Source organism: Callorhinchus milii, unplaced genomic scaffold (assembly GCF_018977255.1).
Source record: "Callorhinchus milii isolate IMCB2004 unplaced genomic scaffold, IMCB_Cmil_1.0 Scaffold19, whole genome shotgun sequence".
Lineage (NCBI taxonomy): Eukaryota > Metazoa > Chordata > Chondrichthyes > Chimaeriformes > Callorhinchidae > Callorhinchus > Callorhinchus milii.
This window is the reverse complement of record NW_024704760.1, coordinates 4,999,368-5,014,710: the sequence shown is the minus strand read 5'-3', so window position 1 is coordinate 5,014,710 and position 15,343 is coordinate 4,999,368.

Sequence of the window (15,343 nt, the reverse complement as noted above, 5' to 3'; positions counted from 1 at the left end):
CCCGACATGAAAGGCGCTCTAATACATGTAATTTTGTTGTTGTTGTTGCTGTCTTTCAGTCGAATGCGTTCAGTTCCAACTTACTTTCAAGTAAATATTTCTGCCTCAGCTGCATATTGTGTCTCTTCAATCCTTGCAACCCCCCCAAGGTAAAAGTTCAACTCAAAACTAAAACATGAAATTGGTCTAAAGAGCACTAGCAATTGTGTGATGAAACACAGATGAGGAAGTGTTTTCGCACTATGCACGGAATGCGAACAGGATGTTCATAAATGGCCTGTGTCCATTCATATTACCTCAGGTAATCCTGTCTGCAATATGTCTATAGATGCAGGGCTTGAACCTGTAAAATTTTGCAATTTCGTTTTGTACTTGGAGACTGATGGCAGGTCTATAAAATGCTCTGGAGCACTCGTCTTTGATTATGTCCATTTTTACCTTGCACGCAGTGACAAAACACACAACTGTATTAAAGTGACTCAAACATTCCAGTTCATCTCTTTAAAATACCAAGATACAATGCAATCAGATAATGTGTGAGGAATACACAGCTTCATCTCTTCTCATAGGCTTCTCTACAATTACTCATTGCTCATTGAGGAGACATTTTATAGGAGGAAAGATGGAACCAGCTGAACCTATACTTAGAGCCGTTCCTATTAAACCAGCGCAGGTGGTGAAACATAGAACTATAATGTTTTTTTATATAGGGAACTAGGCAAATTCCTGCAATGCAAAGGTTATAACATGAAAGATAGATGTGTGGAAGAAATAACTATAATGCCATAAATACCTATTTGACCTTGGCTGATCATGGAACATGACTGTGTGTAAATTGTCTGCCACGTTTGCCTACAGATACAGTCACCTCAGCTTACAGAAAACTCTGAAACACTTTGAGACATTTCAATTTCAGAGTCAAATGTCAAATGCTAGTTTTTTTTTAAAAAAAGGACGTTAGAGAAGTGATCACAATTGCCTCTTCAGAATTCATTTGCCCACACTCACTTGGCCCAGTGTGCAGAAAAACATCACCAGAGACATGATGGGCCAAATGACAACTTGATGATACGAAACAGGCAGCATTAGGTGCAGATAACTAACCAACGCCTGTTGTGGAGAGAGCAATCTATAGGTTAATGAGACACACCAATGTGTAGTACGTGCAACTGAAGTATTTACTCCGCCGTTCAGCAGAAAGCCATAAGCATTTAATTACCTCTGTGTTTATCTGGCTACGTTTCACTTTGGTGGGCACATAAACAGGAACTTGGGGAAACCATTGAAAACAACACACATATAAAGTTATTTTATAGGAAAAGTCTGTTCATAGTTTGGAAACTCTAAACTGGGCACTTGTTTACAGTTCATTGATATGGATATCATGGATATCGCAAACAGTTGTGGATTGAGTGACCAAATTTTTATTATTTTTATATTATTTATTTTTGTGAAGGGATTATCACCCCCGGAAAAGCGATCCTCCAATCGAATAACAACCGGCTTCCTGCTTATTGCTAGGTAAGAAGAGGGTTGTGTGTGTTGGTATGTGGAGTAAGGAAATTTGCCTAAGGTTTCGCCCTGCCCGGGAATCGAACTTGGGTCCTCTCGTTTGTGAGGTGAGTGCTCTAACCAATATGTTACAAGACTTCACAATGAGATTGGAAAGTGCAGACAATGTCCTTAACTCTGCAGGCCAAAGCCTCAATGCGTAAGGTGGTTTTAGCTGGGTATGTAAAATATTCTTGTGCTGTGTGCTAAAGGTTATTGTACAGTCTGATTCCATCAGTATTCACAACGTGCTTTTGATTGCAAACTGGAGTCACATTTCCCTTCTTTAGGGGCTGATTGGCTTCTGTGCGCAGCTCTAAATGAAGCGGTATATTACATTTAAACTTTCAATTTAAAGTAAGTCTTAACTCAATCTACCACTGTGCAGGAACTCACAGGAACCAATTCAAGGAAGGCACCTCAAGGGTTACTTTAACATATGCACAATTAATTATCATTATGTCATCGTCAACAAAATCGTTTCACTTCCACGGAGTGTTCTGTTCCCATAAAAGCGTTTTGAGGGGTGGGGGGTGGGGGTGGAATTGAAGAATAAAAGAAGCCCTTATTGGCACTACTGTTGATTTGTGGCTTTAAACTGACTCCATGGGATTCAAACAACTGCTATTTAATCCACACAACACGTCTTCAATATCTCGTTGCTGGCATTCATTTTATTTTACTGGTTTTGTTCGAACAGGAACTGCACATTTCAAAGTCAATGTTTTCCCTTCACGGAGAAACAGCCAGCCACTCGCTGGCGAAATAGTCGGTCATTTTTTTCTCTACAGTTGGCCCCAAAATTGTCTCAGAGCAACTCTCAATTGTGTCTCCCACTGACTGGTGAAAGAACACCATAGATAGGTAGCCAGACACTGGACTCTGGCTCAGACTCACCCTTCAATTCCTCTAGCGAAGCTTTTATGGGAACAACATTTCAAACCAAAACGATGTCCAGAAACAATGGGGTGAAAAATGTAATGTTTCTCAACAGATTTTACAATGTGTTGCTTGAAGGCATTTTTGAATCTATTCAGAAATATTGTAATTTACACCACTCCAAAACCTCCAAAACCACTGCATCCACCAACTCATACCCCCACCCCCCAATCTGGATTCAGGGACTTATCACTTTATTGCCAGTCGAACATTGTACTGTATATTTTACCGTATTTACTGCACGTAATACTTTCTGGAATTAGGTAACCAGGGATGCATGAATCCGGGGAGAGAGTGTGCATTCCATTCCAACAATCTATCCCTGGGATTTGACACCCGGTGTACGACACCCGGCTGACTAAAAATAAATACATTTTAGATCAATTAACCCGTCATAGATGCTGGTGAATTGAAACTGGGACATGTGCGATATACTCTGTTTACTTTTTATTTTCCCTTCTGTTTTTACTCTCCTGCAGGCTCACTTCCAACCACATTGATTCCTCAGCCAGGGAGATCAACACAGCCTAAGAACTTGCCCTATTGTCATTAAACATGACCGCCCTATCCTGTCGACTCATTTAATTCCAAACACTCCCTCACTCATGACCTTGAAGACAATAGTGTCTGTTTCACTCAGCTCCATCATTGTCAGAGTAATTTATAATCTGCACGACTTTGTAAATAACAACTTGATTACAGCTCCCATCTGGATCTCATCTTTGTGTCAAATCAATGAAGTATTGGAAATTATAGGAGCAAAAGAGAATAGTTTGGATTTTATGATCCTTGTATGTTCTAAGCTTTTCTACGTAGGCAAGACTTACAACAGTAGTTGGATAATTGCAACACGTTTTCATACTGAAAGCAATGTATCTTCCAACTTCAAATGTTTCCAGTTTTTGGCAAATTTCAGTGTAAAATTGTCAGATAATTGATTGTTCTACCCCTTGTGTAGCTTGACTCCCATTCTCCGGTTGTTGTGGGAAACTGGTTAAACTCAAACAATCTTGGCTGACATTCCAGCCCAGTGATGGGGGAAGGGTTGCTTTATCAGAAGTCCTATCTCCCTATTTGGCTGGGCCTTAATGATCGCACAATACTATGCAGAAAGAGGAGGGAGTTACACGTTCCTGGGCCAACAGTATAACAGTATGGTCATGCACTTCATGACTGTTTATGGGACATTGCTGTGGGCAAATTGGCTGCTTCAATTCGCCAATAAATATGCGTTCACAACACAGTAAATCCTGTGAAACGCTTTGAGATGTTTCAAGACAACGTGATAAGTCTCTGTATCAAATGCAAGGATTATTATTATTTATTTCATATTTAATGTTACGTGTGTTACTGTGCCAGAGTTTACTTAACAGGATCAAATGAGAGATCTGGAATATTGGGAATACTTTGTGGAGTCCTGTAGCTCAGTGGTTAGAGCACTTGTCTTGCAAGCGAGACACCTGGGTTCAATTCCAGGCAGAGCGAAACCTTGGGCAAGTTTCCTTACTCCACACAGAGCCTAATAATAATCCCTCCAAAACCAAAAACAATAATAAATTGGTCATTTTCAATCCATGACTGTTTGTGGAACATTGCTGTGTGCAATTGGCTGCCGCGTTCGCCCACAAATATACAGTCAATTCACTTTACAGTCTATTCTGTGAAGCGTTTTGAGACGTCGAGAAGACGTGAAAAGCGCTATATCAAATGCAAGGATTATTATTGAGTGTGTTTTCCTATGACCCTCTAAGTAAGAGTAGGGTGAACACTAAACATAAAATAGTACAAATATAGTGCCACACTTACACTGAAGCTCTAAATGTTTCACCCTATGCGAAATGCCAAATGTGGCTCGATTCCCTTTATTTTCATTCATTTTGATATTATTTTATTATTCTTTCATTTTTTGCTTAAATTTCCTCTACAGATCCCTTTGACTGCAGAAGGAGGGATTGAAGTGGAATGGAATGGAGGTGGTGTCAACAGCCAAGTGGCTGGTACTGAGCCCACCCGAACATTCCTCTTTAGATCCTGGACCAAAGGATGAGGTGGGTTGAGAACATCAGCTGTTCGGCTCGTTTTGCCTGCAAAAACACATACAGTCACTGCACTTTAAAGTATATACTTGTGAAGCACTTTGGGATGTCCGATGTGAAAATGCTGTAGACATCTAGATTCAGCCATGTTTACTGCACGTTGGTTCAAGATTTTATTCCAGTCCCTCAACATTTCTTTACGTTGCAAACCTCTCCAAACTGCACATTAGATGATATGATGTACAACAAAGATCAACAGAGAACATAAATAAATGTTGTGGGCAGCTAAGAGTATGTGTAGTGTCCATAGATATTGAAAGATATTCAGTTTGTATGACTTTTGCTTCAGAAATCTATATGGAAGGAACTTTATCTCCAGCTTCATACTGAACAAATAATAATCTTTACATTTGATATAGCGCCTGATCATCTCTCGAGGATGTTTCAAAGCACTTCACAGGATTTACTGTAATGTGCAGCATCTGTGTGTTTGTAGGTGAATAAAAAGTACAGAATCCTTTCTGAGTTGCTGTTAATTTGCTGTTTATTTGCTGAATTGGCTAAATTCCTCAGTTATTGGATTGGAATAAATGGCAATAAATATTTGATTGGACCACATTTCAATTTACTGTTCCTCCTCTTGCTTAATTAAAAGCACTACAAAAGGTAGTTTTATGTCATTTTGGCAGATGTGATACAAAGGGTTACTTACACATGTGAGGTTTAGCAAGCTGCGTAGGACATTCAGTACTCAAAGAGTATGCATTAAAAGGAATATCCAGAAGTAGCACTTCATTTACAGGCACATTTCCTTTGTGCTGCTTGCCAGTTCAAAGGAAATCCCCAAGCAGAGAGGCTAGGAGCAATTCTGGTTCCAACTCTGGCAACAGATGAACTCCTTTATCCTCTGTGAGGACTGTTGTAACACCTGTGCCAAAATGAGCAAGATTTAGCTAACGGAACGAGTTGTACGTTCGTTCTTGGACACACTGCTATTTACCAGTGAAATGCTGGCAGCCCCACTTCCACCTTGATAGCTTGATAACTTTCACCTTCAGAAGCTGAGCCATTGATTCCCTGGTATAGTTTATATCAGTGAACGTATTCCAATGTTTTAACAGGCTCTTTGCAAAGTAGATGCTTTGAAACAAGGCTAAATGGGTGAACTGAAAAAGCTTTGCCCGTAAATATTTGTTCATCGTGCCTGTCCAGAACACAGTGTTTTAAAGCAAGTTTAATAGTTTAATACGTATGTTTGTAGGAGAACACAGTGAATAGGTTTGGTATTGCCCAGTAATTGAACCGTAATAACACAGGTTTGGTCTAATTTTGAATGAACCCATCATATTGTGTAGCTTTTCTCTAATTTCATTCCCCTGCTCTTTCCTTACATGTACCCATTTATATTGTATTGTTTAGTATAGTATAGGTGTCAGCCTGGCTCAGTTGGTACTCTCGCCTCTGAGTCAGAAGGTGGTGCTTGTTTTGTGGGTTCAAGCCCACGTTTCGTGCTAGGACTAGGAGCTCATTATGTCGAGGCTGACATTCTAACGAGGGAGCATTGCATTGTCAAAAAGTGCTGTCCTTCAGAGGAGAAGTTAAATCAAGGTCCCATCTGTCTGTTTAGATGGACAGGTTAAGAATTCTGTGGCACTATTTAAAAAAAGAAGGGAGTTTCTTTCAGCGTCCCAGCTAACAATCCCCCAGATAAAATTGGTCATTTACTTCATGGCCGTTTGTGTAAACTGGCTGCACAATGCACAAATACATAGTAAAATCCTTTGAAACGCTTTCAGATGTTTCGACAACATGCTAAGGAACTATATAAATGCAAGGATTATTACATTATATAACCAGAATACGTTCCCCATACACATCAGCTCAATTAATAGCAAATCTTAACATAATCACAACAGGCTTATCTATAGATGGGCTGACAAGATGCACAAGGTGGAAAACAGTATCATGGAACCAAAAAAAGGAATAGGAAAAATGATGCCTTGAACATAGGTTAACACTGAGAATAACCTTGCTCAAAGTGTAACAGCAACACAATTGAAAGCAGCTGGGAAAAGGTATTAAAATGAGAATTTTTTTTAATACCATTTTTGAAGAAATACAAAGGTAAACTGACAGGATCTCTCACCACCTGACATCTGTTCACACTCCCTCCACGTCTCTCTCTGAAACAGGGCAATCATTTCTTAAATAAAGACCCCAGAAAGATGTACTTTGATCTTTGTTTTGTCTGCGCGAAAAAGTCCATGTATTTAACACTGGAGGCTTTCAAGCTTTTCATTAAGAAACCAGTCGTCCTATGAATTATTAGATGTTACACAGCAAATGCGTTTCTCTAATAAGCACTGTTGCGCAGAATAACCAAGGAGGTGTAACATTGAGGTGCTGCGTGTGTGCTGATAACGACCCTTGTTTGAAGATTGATGAATGAGCCAAAGGACACAGCGTTCCAAGTGAAGACAGTCAACAAATGGTGTAGGTCACGTTCCAATTCTCTATCTAACTTTTCATCTCGGATCCCCTTCCAGAAACTGTTGGGCTGGCTATTGCATTTCGCCAATGCTGCGGCATGGAAGTGAGATTAGTCAGACGTCAGGTGCCTGTGGGCTTGGAAGTTGGGAAGAGCCCCACACTGATCCCACACCAATGAGCTGTTCTACAAAATGCCCCTGTGTGGATATCAAAGAGATGTTATCCGAGTGTTAGTTACTGCAAGCTTCGATCACAAAATCGCAAGATCAGTTCAGATGAAGAAGCCCAACTGATCTTATCCTTACAGAACACTCACTGTTCTAACCCCCATCACATCGTCAAGCTTCTTTATACATGATTCTAGCGTCCTGGCCTCGATCACCATTCCTGGCCAAAAAAAGGAATGTGAGCTGTGCCATCTCGATTCACGCATTAACAAAATGCCTTCTTGGATGAATTACGCAAAGTAACAAGGTGATAGTCGGCTCCTGGGGGGAGGAGAGTGAAATAATACAACAATAATTCTTACATTTGATGCCGAGCCTTAACAGGGCTTCAGAGTGTCTCAAAGCGTTTCACAGGAATTACTGCAAAGTGCCATGACTGTGACCTGCAACCGAATGGCCTGTTCCTGGACCGTATGTAATGCTACATCAATTCCTCCAGGAAACATAATGTGCAATTATTCTAGATGGTATTCTAGATTGATGAGATCCGAATGAGCCAAAGGGCCTTCTTGACATGAATCTCTGGTCTGATCCTGTGATCTTGTCTTGTTCCTCAGTTCCTGATCTCAATCCTGTGGCCCCCGCTGAAGGAACGCGTGTGATTGACATTTGATTAATGAAGGATTGGGTGCGGCTGTGATAAACCCATGCAGTTGAATCGTCTGCCAGCTCGCACTCATGACTCACATAAACAGTAGCCTGTGGAGTGAGTAATGGTGGACGCTGCTGCTCATGTGATCGAACCCCCAGCAAAGAATCAACGCCCTCAGGAAAAAGGAGGGATGTAGAGAAATTGGCAAAGGGAGAAAAAGGAAGATTACGTTATGCATCAAATGTTGTACCAGAGAAACACAAGAGTAAAATATATTTCCTGTTTGCAAGGTAACACGTTAGACAAGCATCTGTAAGTGCCCGCAAGACAAGGCATAAATTAGGTATTAAAGATTATGCGAAGGCAATTGCCGGGCAGTATCGTTGCAGATTATGAGAATTCTAACCACATGCCTCACACATACAGCCTGGTGACCAGAGAAGATGTAATACTAAGAATAGACTCAGCATGGTGCAATTTGAATGGTTGGCAGCACAGGATGTGCTCTGCGCTGCAGTCTGAATAACTGTTCCCCTTAATGTTGTAAATTGTGCTTGTGAGGATGGTCACCATTTGCTGGACTCTGTACAAACTTTGTAAAGCACCAGGAGAAGAAAGTCGTATGGTAGGGTAGAACAATTATATGGGTGTATGGGCATCTGCAAGCTGACACTGTTCCACCAACTAGCAAGCAACTACAAGATAAATGCCAGTAATATAGTTCTGTCATTGCTACATTTTGACAAAGCATTCAAATCTTTGAACCAGTTAATGTTCAATCTCGGGACACAAAAGGCAATGTTCGGAAAACCGACTGTCACATTTCACGTATAAAGTTCCCGCGGAAACGTTGCTCCTCACAGTGCAGGACTGCACTGGTTTGAGCTGTTTTCACATCTGTTTCCTGGTGCTATTAGTGCTTGTTCTTTGCCCAGTATTAATAAAGCTTACTTGTGGCAGCATTCACTTAGTGTACAATAGTGAAAAAATACGACCGAGTGCCTTCATTAGGGGTGGGAATGCTCACATTGTGCCAAACGCAGAATTTTATTGTCGATTTTCATGCATAAATGAGAATTCTTCCGCTACATTATTAAGACCAGATTTCACCTGGTGTTGAATCGTAAACTCTATATAAAGCATGGATTTCAACCACAACAACCTCACTGACACACAGTACGCTACAACTTGGTAAAATCTTTAAGAAGAGAAGGACGTTGATATACTCTTTGATGTGGCAAAGTCAGACTGGAGTCTTTCCCTTTTCTGGTTCTTCCCAAATGAGAAGAAATCTAAGGGCAACATTTGCGGTAATCCTAAACGTGTGCCCTTCCTTATTTAAGGAATATTTAGTGGAACAGCAACAGGTGGAACCCTTTCACAAGTAAGTAGGTAGTGTGATCCACTCAGTTTCTTGCATCGTTTTGTTTTTCTATCCCCGGGCTCTCCTAAATCAGGAAAAATATTTTTTACTGATCAGCCTAAAGGCTTTGGACTCAGCCTGCATTATTGCTAAAAAGTAATTGATGGCTAATTGTGGCCACAATGCCAAGCTATGCGGTTTTAGCTGTTTAAAGTCAAGCAGTACCTCCAATAAACATTATGGAGACCTCAAGCCTTGGTTCCTGCCAACACATGTAGAACTCACAGTCTGAATGTGAATCCTCTTAAGGATGGTGATGGGTTTCTGCATTTTTCAGAGGCCCAGCTCACCAAAACAAATATTCTCTAGGTTTACTGCTTTGTTTCAGTCTCTTACAAAGGACATCACAGTAAGTCTTAGCAGTCCATCTCCAAGTGTTTCCACGCTGAGTAAATAGACTGTAATGGTTATTTAATCTGCTTCCCTCTGACCAAGAACAACAGGGAAATTGTCAGAGTGTGTATTGGTAACGGAAGTTCAACATGCTTCTGCTATGCACATTTACAATTGTTTGTACTTTCTAACAATTATATTCTAAAAATCAGAAATGATTCCACTCTGTAGACATGCAGGATTTGAAGATCACTCTTGCGCACGCATTGCGTGAGCTGACACATCAATGCAGTCCTGGGGATTGTGACACATTGTTAGAGATGTCGCCCTTTAGATAAGAAGTCAAAACATAGTCCGGTCTGCCTGTTCAGGTGGATACTAAACATCCAGTGGCACTATTCGAAAGGAGAAGGGAGTTTCTCTTTCCTGGTGTCCTGGGCAACGATCTTCCGGATAAAATTGATCATTCACTTCATGGCTGTTTGTGAAACATTGGTGTGCACACATTGACTGCCATGTTAGCTCACAAAATACACAGTTACTACACCTGGATCATGGAATATAGTTCATAGATAGTTCGGGACATATACGCATGCGACCCCCAGGAACGTGGAAGGCGAACTAGATGGACCTTGGTCTTTTATCGCCTTGCATTTCTTACGCTCTTACGTTCTTGTGGTTTCCTCACCCCTCTCATTTCAACTCCCACAGCCAGCTCGGGTGCCCATCCAACACTGTGAACCACTTTGAGATGTCCTCCCGGTGTGAAAGGTGCTTCGTAAATGTAAATGGTATTCTAAGGAAATTTTATTACATTCTTCATTTTATAACAAAATATTCGGGTTTAGCTGGCAGGGAACTGTGGTTTCCATGAATAGTTCCTCCTGTTATGTAACACGATTTAAGACTCATTCTCAGCAGACATGCACTTGCATTCACTCCCCCTCACCTTGCCCCCAGACAGATGACTCCTCAGGAAACAAAGCGCTGCAGATGCTGGAAATCTGGTATAAATCTGGATCTGCTATGTGTTCCCAGCGACTTCTGTGTTTATACCAGATGACTTTTTGGGTCAACTTGACATTACAACAACAGCAACAAGATTCCATTTATAGAGCGCCTTTCACGTTGGGAGGACGCCCCAAGGCGCTGTACAGTTGGGTCAGGACCCGAGCAAGGGAGAAATGGTCAGGGTGAGGGGAGGGAAGGGAGGGAGCGAGGAGAGGGTAGAGAGTCGAGAAGGGAGCTGAAGGCACGGTCAAAGAGAAAGGTCTTGAGACCGGCCTTGAAGGAGGAAAGGGAGGAAGCGGCGAAGGCACTGGGGATGGAGTTCCAGAGCCTCGGGGTTGAGAGGCTGAAGGCCCGGCCACCGATGGTAGGGCGGTTGGGGCGGGGGACGTGGAGCAGACCGGAGCCAGAGGAACGGAGGGTACGGGCAGGTAGGTAGGGGGATAGTAGGTCGGAGAGGTAGGAGGGAGCAAGGCCGTGATTGGCCTTGTAGGTAAGGATGAGGATCTTGAAATCGAGTAGGAAGTCACCAAGGTAATGTCAAGTTAACAGATTCTTAACTGACCAAAAAGTGGAAAATAACACTTATTTTCTGGAAGCAAATCAACTATTCTCGATTCAGTATTTACATATTCCTCTCAATTTGTTTCCAGCGAAAGCTCAAACAAACCTCTACTATTTCCAACTGAAGAGACTGCAAAATCAGAATTCTACCACAATTTCACAGTAACTAACAGCACTAAACTTTCTTTCCAAGCGCTTTGGGATGTCCTCCCAATGTGAAAGGTGCTTTACAAAATGCAAGGATTATTAGCTTTGTTGTAAACAGTAACATAGTCTCACATCCAATGCTAACCAAACCTAATTGACAGGCAATCCTGAAACTCAAGCTTTTGTAGCGCACAAAATAATTTGGCGGATTTGTTCCCAACTGAAACAGGTGGCAAGTAGATTCTTGCTAGTTCTGGCACCTTACTTCACCTCACCTCACCACTCCCATTATCCCATCTGTTGAATTCCAATTTACAATTACCTGCACAAACACTGGCGTGGCTCCTTCTCTTTGTCAGGGCAAACCTGCTTCTCTATGACGCAGGTCTAGATAATTATTTGGGGAGGACAAGTTTGCAGGGCTATGGGGAGAGAGCGTGGGAGTGGGATTGAATTGGATAGCTCTTTTCAAAGAGCTGGCACAGACATGATGGGGCTGAATGGCTTCCTTCTGTGTTGTATAATTCTATGACGCCCCTACATGTGTGGCATAGCGTGCCAACTTGAATGGTGTTCCACCCTTAAAGAACAATTGGTGCCATTAGCAATGGTCAAAGTCTTGATGTATTAGGAGAATCGTTTATACATGGAGATTTGTTGGCATTTGGAATGCCCTGCTGTGTAAAGGGTTTTGAGGCAGAGTCCATTGTGGGTTTCAAGAGGGAAGTAGACAGGTGTATCAAAGTCATGATAAATAGAGGCTTGAAAGGGGTATGGAGATAAGGCAGGGCAGGGGGATTGCTTTCAGACTTGTTGGACCTCAAATGCAAGGATTATTATTGTTTTTATTATATACTCCGAAACCAAACCAATCTTAGAATGAAACATGCTATAATGGTTTTCTAATATAACAGCAATAATAATAATCATTTTTGCATTTGATATAGCGCGTTATCACGTCTTCTAATTGTCTCAAGGTGTTTCACAGGATATAAAGTGAATTGCCTGTATATTTTGTGGGCGAAACACGATAGCCAGTTGCGCACTGCAGTGTCCTACAAACAGCCGTGGATTAAGTGACCAATTATTTATTATTATATTTTTTAAAAAGTTTTGAACATTAACATGCAAGTTTAGATTTTAAATGTGACTTCTCATCATCATCCTATGCAGCTCCTTAAGTGTTAGTTACTTTTTGCTGCCATTTGTGGGAAGGAAAAGTCACTCTGACTCAGTTGACAGCACTTTCACCTCTGAGTCAGAAGTCTGTGAGTTCAAACTCCACATCAGGAATTTGAACTTTCTCCCAGTGTCCTGGCCAACAATCCCCAGATAAAATTGCTCATTCACTTCACGGCTATTTGCGGGACATTGCTGTGCACAAATTGGCTGCCGTATCTAATAAATCGGGTGAAAGGTTTTGAGATGTCCTCCTGACATGAAAGGTGCTGTGTCAAAGGCAATGATTACTTATATTTATTTAGTTGACCAGAATTGGGCAAAAGAACAAAAATCAGTGTTCAACTGAAACAGGAATCACCCAAGATGAAAATTACAATCAGGATGTCTTTGGGAGGCAGTTAATATAACTGATGTATGTAGGAAGTTTACAATTTTAGACAAGAGTAGATCATTAGGGCACCTTGCCTACCTGTCCAATAAACCGATATATCCTGTCAATATACGTATCAATCTGTAAATCTGATAACCTTGAATGAATTTTAGCTGATAGGATATGATGTGGAGTCCTGTGGAGTATTGGTTAGAACACTCGCCTCACAAGCGAGAGGTCCTGGGTTTGATTCTTGGGCATGGGGAAACCTTAGGCAAGTTTCCTTACTCCATACGCCTCTGTTTACCTAGCTAGTAAGTAGGAACCTGGTTGCTAGTCGATTGGCGGATAGCTTTCCGGGGGTAATAATCGTGTCAAAAAATACTACTAATAATAATTTGGTCACTCAATCCATGACTTTTTATGCTGGAAACTGATGGCTGGGGTCCATCACCCTTTTAAGAAAACCTCTAATTTTCCTTATGTTACTCTGGCGATGAAATTAAGTTCAAAACAACATGTGTTGTATCATCCGGAAAACATTTCTGGGTGAGAGTGCCACCAAATGGCAAAAAAAGAACAGGAATGTTTCAGGAAGCAAACCCATTCTGCTGTGTATTTTGCATCTTGATAGTACATTGCAAGTGGCTTGACATCTCTTAAGGACCCTGTGTTGCACGTTACAACCAAACACAGCAGAAAGAGTACACTCCGGGGGAAAATAAAACTGTGCAGAAATGGAAAATACCGGCTTGGAGGCTCGGATTATTAGCCAACTGCGGTTGGTTGAAGTCTCTTTACAACATTGAAAGTTCATTTTCCTCCAATTCCTAAGCATTCCAAAACAGTCCTAATAATAGATGGCGATGGCCTTGGAAGGTGACTCATTCGGTAACAAAGCTTCCTGTTATTCTCATTTCCCATGTTTTCAACTCATGAAGTTCAAATGCTGTGGTCACAGGACCCAGCCTCATCACTTTCCCACAGTCTCAGCGACACAGAGAGAAACTGCTGCCTTGTTGGAAAGCTGCCAGAGCAATGCAAAACAAAGTGAGTGGTGATGGGATATGCACTGAGTACTTCTCTTTTTTGATTTCCATTGTAAACAGTTGGAGAGGGAGAGCTTTGCAAGGTGGTCAGTAAAAGTGTCGTTTATAGAGATATATAGGCAGAGTTCAGGATGACCATTTGTCATTATTGGCCCCACACATATACCAACCGGGCTATGTTGTTTTATTCCATTTTGTCCTTCCTTTAATTCAAGATTTTAATCAGAACAGACGCTGAACTCTTAACTGTTTCTTCATCTGTTTTTCTTTCCGATTACTGTGATAAGCAACGCATTAGGATTCCATTCCACACAAGGGGAGCTCTCTCAGTCCAGTTTCGGATATTCTTAAGCACAACTATGTTTTGTTTTTGTGTGTGTGACAGACACTCGACCGACCAGAAAAAAGAAAGACTGATGCAAGATTAATTTACACTTGGTAAGGGATAATTCAATGAAAAATAAATAATAATTATAATTTGGTCGCTCAATCCAAGACTGTTTGTGGGACATTGCTGTGCGTAATTGGCTGCCGCTTTCGCTCACAAAATATAAGTTTTGAGACGTCTCTAGCACGTGATAAGGGGCTGTATCAAATGCAAGGAATATTATTATTATTATTATTATTATAGCCCTGAATGTCAGAACACGAGTCGCTAGCAACCAAGGCTCCAGGTTTGCACTTGTAACAGTGGTGTTACTGCTGTATCAATCAATCATAGAATAGCAGCTGTAGAACCTGACTCACTCTCCCGTACCTAAGGAAAATCTCTCCCAGAGAGTCCTCCGTCACCTGGAACTCCTCTGATAAGCAGAGGTCTGAATCCAGCATTAGTCCATCGCTTGCCGAGCCAGGCTTAACATGCAGCCGATTCTGAGAAGACTCCAGTTTGCTCGTTGATACCTGTCTTGTCTCCAGCTTTTTCAAGTCTCTCCGTACTCCCAGTAATTATTTGTGTTAAAATTATGAGACATTAGTAGTTAGTCAGTGTCCTCCAGCTTCACCCTGCTGTTGTGATGTTCAACACAAAAAGCTTGAAAAGAAGGAGAAATATGTATTTATAAATTATACTCCTACAGTTTGTAAAAATAGGTTTCTGCTCTTTCTCTCTCTTTCAAAAACTTGAGTTGTGCTGTCGATCGACCAAGATCCTCACACTCGTGTTCAAATCCCTTCACTCCCTGGCACCTCCCTCCCTACCTCTCCGACCTCCTCACTTCCCAATCCACCACCCGGCACCTCCGCTCAACTGGCACCGACCTCCTGCTTGTCCCTCGCGCCCTCCGCTCCACCATTGGAGGTCACGCATTCAGCTACTGCACCCCGATACTCTGGAACACTCTCCCTCAATCCCTCCATCGTACCCCCCTCCTCTCCCCTTTTTCAAGTCCCGCCTGAAAACCTTCCTCTTCGAAAGGGCTTATGGACACCT